Source organism: Canis lupus, chromosome 1 (assembly GCF_011100685.1).
Source record: "Canis lupus familiaris isolate Mischka breed German Shepherd chromosome 1, alternate assembly UU_Cfam_GSD_1.0, whole genome shotgun sequence".
Taxonomy (NCBI): Eukaryota; Metazoa; Chordata; class Mammalia; order Carnivora; family Canidae; genus Canis; species Canis lupus.
In genome coordinates, this window is record NC_049222.1 from 72,588,485 (window position 1) to 72,596,224 (window position 7,740).

At 40.6% G+C, this 7,740-nt stretch overlaps 1 protein-coding gene across 47 annotated transcripts in view; it reads right to left on the minus strand.

The window, feature by feature from the left end:
* Nucleotides 1-7,231, minus strand: part of C1H9orf3 (aminopeptidase O (putative)) — a 332,909-nt gene extending 325,678 nt beyond the window's left edge. For 46 of the 47 annotated variants that reach the window (XR_005353980.1, XR_005353979.1, XR_005353984.1 and 43 more), the window contains exon 1: nt 7,141-7,231. The gene's annotated coding sequence lies outside the window, so the exon portion shown is untranslated. Of the gene's footprint in view, nt 1-7,025 lie in introns of all 47 variants that reach the window. The other variant, XM_038526867.1, reaches the window with a different exon arrangement.
* Between the last annotated feature and the right edge of the window lie 509 nt (nt 7,232-7,740).

Sequence of the window (7,740 nt, forward strand, 5' to 3'; positions counted from 1 at the left end):
TTTGGATAACGTAATTCATTTCTTCAATCACTGGTCTGTGGCCTTCTTTGGATAACGTAATTCATTTCTTCAATCACTCTTAGAACATTTAACCATTTTCCCCCTGCTCTTTCATCCTTCTGATACCAGTTCTATAAAACCTAACTTTCAACCAATTGAATCACCCAAGTTTTCTACTTCTAAATTCAGCGTACTGAACTTAACCAAAGCTAAAAAAATATTTTTTAAAAATTTTTTTAAAGATTTATTTATTTATTTATTCATGATAGACAGAGAGAGAGAGAGGCAGAGACACAGGAGGAGGGAGAAGCAGGCTCCATGCCGGGAGCCCGACGTGGGACTCATCCCGGGACTCCAGGATAGCGCCCTGGGCCAAAGGCAGGCGCCAAACCGCTGAGCCACCCAGGGATCCCCTAAAAAAATAAATTATTAAATAAATATCACATGACCAGGCAAAAGGCAGACACTACATATTCACAGATTCCAACCTCAATAGGCAAACCCCCCCCCCCCCCCGCCCCGCCAGCATTACCAGGCTGGCAACCTTTCATGTCTCTCTCTAGTTGTCCCCTCACAACTCCTCTTCTTCCCCTTCATGACTATTCTAAGCTTCTACCTCTCCCCTCAATCTTTACCTCACCAAATCAGCACTCAGTATCAGCAAATTTACCTGCTTCCCTTAAGAAATTTTGCTGCCATCAGACAAGAACTTCCACATATCCCTTCCCCATACTATAAATGTATTCTTATCTATCCCCACCTTTCCCCAAGCCATCCCTCCCAGGAAGGTGAATAAGTGCCCTTCCTGTCCCAGCACTCCCTGTGCTCTGGCTATTGTCTCTCACTGACCCTTGGGACCCTGCTTCATCAATCATCCATGCCCTAAATGCCTTCCCTCAACTTCTTCCTCTTTCTCAGCCCTTTTCACCTCAGCAGTAAGTGATTGTTCCAATCTCTTCTTAGGGGAAAAAACACGAATGAACAAAAACCCTTCCCTATTTCCAACATCTTTCTCCAACTCTTCTCTCTCCCCTGCACAGCCAAATTCCTTAAAAGAACTGTCTTTACTCCCTAACCCCATCCCTCCATCTCCCTTCCAGTCCACTGCGTACACCCCTCCCATGCCACTAACACTCCACAGTGGAGGCAAATGACTCCCTATATATATCAACTTCAGGAGGTTCTTCCAGTTCTGAATTTTGGACCATTAACACACATGACCATACCCTCCTTAAACTTCTATCTTCTTTTGGTATTTGGATACTACTCTCTTCTATCTCTTCCTACCAAGTTGGTGCTTCCTTCTCCCCTTTCCTAGACAGTGCATCCTCCAGTTCTAGCTTCAATTATTCTTATATGTCTATGCAATCCATGCTCTACTCACTTTGAACCCATATGCCCAGTCCCAACCTCTTCTAAGTTTTCCTAGTGAATGACATCACCATCCACTCAGTTACCCAAATACCCTAGATTTCTTACTCTCATCCACACATAAACAATTGCAAAATCCTACTGATTTAACCTAAGCATCTCTTGGATCCATCATATCAGTTCATTCTCTCAGCAACCTATCTAATCCAGGGCATTGTCTCTCACCTAGAACATATTATTATAAGAATAATTACCTATGAATAAAAAATGAGAGTCTCCTCTTACAAGTAAAGATGCTATACAAACACAATGAGATATGATTCAAAAGAACATAGAACATTGGATCTTTTTTAAAAATGGATTGTTCGAATGTGGAAACCATTTAATCAATACAGGTGTCAGATTCCTGACTGCTGAGTGAAGAGTATAAGAAAAATACCTAAGGGCCCTTTGTACCCTTAACATTCATTCTATAGTTCAATTTCTACTAGACATTACTCAGACAGTTCACACCTCCAAATATACACCATACTTGTTACGCACAGAAAATATGATCAGTGAAAAAGAAATAGGCTGAGATATCTCTCCTTTCCTGCCAAAATCTATCAAGCATATCCCAATCTCCACCAGTTTCAAAAACTAAACCTTCAATTGCAAGTGTCAAAGAAATAAAATGTGAGCAAAGAAAAAAAGCCAAGAAAAAATTATAGTGAAATTGATTATGTATCTAAAAATGCTATCTCAAGATAATTTCTTCAGGAATCAAGCAATACAGAGTAATGAGCAGCAAAATGAATGTGCCATAAACCATTCTGACAGTAACAACATTATAAACAAAAAGCTCATTTTTACCGACAGAAAAACAGTGTGGGAATTGTGCAATATCTAAAATCAAACACCAACACGATATACATGCAATATGAGATCTTAAAACGTTTCAGGATCTGCTTTTCACAGACAGGCTCTCAGAAAAAGACAATATGAACTAAGCTGTGAAAATGCAGTTGTTTTTTTTTTTAATTTTATTTATTTATGATAGTCACAGACAGAGAGAGAGAGGCGCAGAGACAGGCAGAGGGAGAAGCAGGCTCCATGCACCGGGAGCCCGATGTGGGATTCGATCCCGGGTCTCCAGGATCGCGCCCTGGGCCAAAGGCAGGCGCCAAACCGCTGCGCCACCCAGGGATCCCTGAAAATGCAGTTTGAATGCCATTCAAATACTATCACTCCAACCAAATGAGAAGCACCTGTCACCCTTTTGACAATTTGGGTTCAAGATGCTCTTCCACTGCCTACTAAGCTCGGAAGTAATGTTCTATTTTAAAAATGGTATAAAAAGAGAGGGTAGAGGAAGAATGTAGCAGGCAAAACAATTTACATTGCAAAATTGATACGAAGCCAAGTGTCAACACAAAAAAAAAATAGACTCTGGAGCCACCCAGCCTGGGTTCAAATTCCAATTTCACCACCTACCAGTCATGCAATTTTAATAATTTAACTTAAGTCCTCTGTACCTAATTTCTTCATCTGTAAAAGAGTACAGTGATAGTACCTATTTCACAGGTAAAGTGCTTGGAATAATGCCTGGCATACTGTAAACACTATAGAAGTACTAGGTAACGTTATCCTAATTATTATTTACCTTACTACATTGAGACTAAATATTAGCTAAGAAGAACAATTACACTGCAATGCAGGCTCAAGCTCCAGTTTAGCACTGTTACCAGGTATTTGTTCACTGTTAAATAACATTATTTTCCATCCTTATCCTCTAGTTCACACATCAAATCACCAAGCTCATACCATATGAGATGAGTATATAGAAGCATAAATCAAAATGCATCAAAAGTATAGCAATGCTATATACATACAATGGAATATTATTCAGCCATAAAAAGGGATGAAATTCTGATGCTATTACACGGATGAACTCTCCCACAACAAGGATGAACCCTGAAAACATGCTAAGTGAATTAAATCAGATTCAAAAGGATAGTGCACGATTCCATCTAGAATAGGCAAATTCAGAGAAACAGAAGTAAAGTATAACAGAAGTTACCAGGAGTTGGGGTGGGGGAGGAGAGGAATTACTTTTTTTTAAAGAAGGTCCATCTCATCCTCTTTTAAAAAAAAAAAAAAAAAAAGAGATTTTATTTATTTATTAGAGAGAGAGAGAGCAGCGGCAGGAAAGAGGGAGAAGCAGACTCCATGGTGAGCAGAGAGCCCAATGTGGAATCACGGCCTGAGCAGAAGGCAGATGCTTAACCAACTAACCCATCCAGGCATGCTGGGGAATTACTTTTTAATGGGTGCAGAGTTTCTGTTTGGAATGATTAAAAAATTCTGGAAATGAATAACGGTGATAATTAAACCAATACTGGAAATGTGCTAATGCAATCAATCATATGCTTAAAAATGGTTAAAATAGTAAATTTTATATTATGAATATTTTACCACAATCAAAAAGTATCTTTTAAAAATACAACCTATATTTTCAACAGGAATTTTTTTTAATTTTATTTATTTATTCATGAAAGACACAGAGAGAGAGAGAGGCAGAGACACAGAGGAGAAGCAAGCTCCATTCAGGAAGCCTGATGTGGGACTTGATCCCGGGACCCCAGGATTACATCCTAGGCCGAAGGCAGGCGCCAAACCGCTGAGCCACCCAGGGATCCCCTCAACAGGAATTTTCAACATGAACATCGGTCTCAATGGTACTAAAATTTTTAAAAATAGATCACTCATTTTCAAGTTCCTGACTATGGACACCAAAGCAGTCAATATCAACTCTTAGTTGGACTCGGTTTAAAACATATGCTTGGAGATGAGTACATACTTCACAAATTCAATAAGGAACATTATTTCATTTTGCTGATAGTCACCTTTTTTTTTTAGCACGTTGAAGAGGAAAAAAAAGAAGATTACACTGAGGAAATACCTTTCTATGTGGCCAGTGCATAATGGTAGTTTTATAAGGAGGAATTTATCTACATGGAATCATTAACATGAGTGCAACAGAATACCTGTGCAGGGCACCATAAATGGATATGTAAATCAACTGGTGTTCAATTCAAATGTAGAGGGGGTTCCCATATATTGGTGAACAATAATTTAAACCACTGAAATATCCCCAATTCAAAACAGAAATTAAAAGTCTATAATTTTGATACAATCCTAACATGAAATATTTGAAGTCTCCACTCCAAACACAACCAAAAGGCATATTGCATTTCAAAGACACAACAAAAGTAAATTTAATAAATTAGCATTTTCCCAGAATGGCTAAGGTTAAAGCACTCTAGGTAGGATAATTTAATTCTCCAGTAAACTCATAAATACCATCTGTCAAATATCATTCAACGAATGATACATAAGGCCAAAACCAGACTAACAATATTAGCAAACACTTGTAAGGCTCTTCCAATATGTCTGATTTGTTCTAAGCTCTTTACAGACACTAACCCACTTTATCCTCACAACAATCTTCTGAGAAAAGTATTCTTATTATTTACATTTTACAAATGAAGTAGTAGAGGGGTCAACTACCTTGTTTGAGCTCAATGAGTTGCTAGTAAGTGGTAGAGCTAGGACCTGAATAATGGAAATGTGGTTCCCCAATACCTGCTTTTAATCACTCTGGTTTACTATCTTTTGGTGATAACACTGAGCAATGGAACATATAAAAGCACAGGCAAACTCAAAAAGCAAACCAGTTTGGGCGGTCAAATATAATAAAAGCTCTGAGGAAATCACTCTATCACAACACAGGGCAGTAAGGGATATTAAAAAGGACTGCTTCGACTCATAAGAAACGGTTAAAATACTTAGTATTTAAGAAGGCAAGGAATTGCTTAGGGCACTTAAAATTTTTCTATCCAAAACAGTCAATATGAGTTTCATGTCAAAAGGGATAAAACTTTCAACAATCCAGAATTACACATTCCCTGAGGGGTCTTAAAGAGGTTGTACTGAGCAATCTTGCTGGTCTCTTATTTCATTCTTAAAGATAAGGATGGTGTGTGTGTGTGTGTGTGTGTGTGTGTGTGTGTGTGTAGGAGGATCATAAATTAAGCTTTCTAGGTATTTTAATCCCAGCTATGTAAGAACTTAATACTAAAGATATTACAGGGGAGCCCCAGTGGCTTAGCGGTTTGGCAGTGCCTTCAGCCCAGGGCATGATCCTGGAGACCCAGGATCAAGTCCCACGTTGGGCTCCCTGCATGGAGCCTGCTTCTCCCTCTGCCTGTGTCTCTGCCTCTCTCTCTCTCTCTGTGTCTCTCATGAATAAATAAATAAAATCTTTTAAAAATAATAATATAAAATAAAGATATTACAAAGTGTCAAGTCATTTAGATTGATGACTGAATAAACTCATAGAATTATGTGTTACTATTGTGAAAAGCCTAGAACTTGATCATTTATAGTAGAGTTATAAAAAAAGAAAGAAAGAACAAAAAGGCATAGGTTTTGAAGTCATCCACAGACCTGAACTTAAAGCCTGGCTCCACCATTTAGTTACTATGAGTTTTTGGCAAGTTAACTTCACATACCTAAGCCTCAGTTTCCTCCTCTGTAAATTGAGGACAATATTTCCAAACTCACAAGGTTGTTGTGTAAGCTAAGAAGAAAGCACATGCAAAAAAAAAAAAAAAAAAAAAAAAGAAGAAGAAAAGAAAAGAAAAAAGAAAGCAAGCAAGCAAGCACATGCAAAATGTCGAACACGGTCCCTGAGATAAAGCTGGCTAACAATGAGTGATTAGTATTCCCTAATCTTATTCTACTTTGTCCCCCTATATTAGAAGAATCTAATGTTACCAATAAGCAAGTCATTGTCAGGCTTCTCAAAATTACATGAAGATATGCTGTATTCAAAAATGGAACATAAAGTACAAAGAAATACAAAACCAAACCATCAACAGATCAAAGAGTTCATATCTTTGTTGGTTTTGTAAGAACCCATATTCTCTATCAACAAGTTGAATTTTTATTATTTTTTGCTGTCTAAACATTCCTATTGGGGTTCTGTTGCTTATTTATTTCGACGTCTAACTTTGTAAAGGTATTTGTTACCACTGCTTGAAAACCAAAAAGAGAGCCAGGAACAAGGAACATTTTAATGAAATGCTGTAAGAGTTCCCATCCATCTAAACAGCTGATTGGATCCCATGTGGATCATTTATTATCACAACAGATTTTCACATTACTAAACCACTTCCTTACTCAACAAATATATGCGTTAAGGAGCAAAACTCTGACTACCAGAGCGAATGCTCTTGAGGGACCCCAAAACTCAAAGTCTGGTGCTTTCAGTAAGGATCCTAAGGGTGGGCAGTGGGAAGGGGGAGGGGAGAAGACGGGTTTCACTGCAAGTGGAAATTAAGAGAATCACAAACTCTATCTCCTTAAACAGGACTGGAGACCCGTCTTGTGGGGCTAGGAGCGGAGAGGGGCGGGCGCAGTGGGCCTGGAGACAAGAGAGCAAGAAGGAGGCGAATGCAGGCTTCAGAATGGTCTGTGACACGGGGAGGGGGAAGGCAGCGCCCGACGGCACCCCGAGAGCGAGGCGGAGAGAAGTGGCCGCTCAGCCCGAGTCCCCAGGACAGGTTCAGCCTCAGGAGTCTGGGAGGACTGACAGGGAATGGGGACCCCACCGACGGAAGATGAGGGTTGAGGAGGGTTCCCCGTCGCCTTCAAACGGACTCCAGCTGGCCATCGCGGCGCGGGAGACGAGGGAGGCACGGACCCACCAGGGAGCGCACAGGTTACCTGTCTTAGCCGCCTGCCCACGAGTCTCCACTTCCGCAGACTTTGGGTTACCACGGGCTACCCGGCCGCGCCTCGTGACGTCATCCAAGCGCGCCCCAGCTGCAGGCGATCCGGCCCGCCCCCTCCGGCAGAGTGGGGCGGGGTCGCGGTGTGGGGGCGGGGCCTGCGCAAGCGCGGAGCTGCGACGGGCGAGCGAGGGCTTGTAGGGACAGCTGGGCTTCAGGGATGTGGGCTTTACCCTCTTACCCGGTTAATTCTAACTGCAAACCCTTATAGGCACTTGAGGAAAAAAGTGAGTTACAACAATGCACTTTTTATCCCTTATTTTACGCTGTCCCTGATCTATGACTGTAGTGTACATATTCATCGCACCACAATTCATTAAAGTCCCATTATGTGCCTGACAAGCAGTGTTAAGAGAATCTAGGGGGTACAGCAGTGAACAAAACAGTAATCCTCTGGAGATTACTAGCTAGTTCAGAAAGTAAACATTGAATAACTCAACAAATCTATACGCATTGGTAAAGATCAGAAGTGTATGGAAGGAAAAACGTTGCTCAGAAACTAAAGGAAGGAGGGCGCCCCATTAGTTTGAGATGT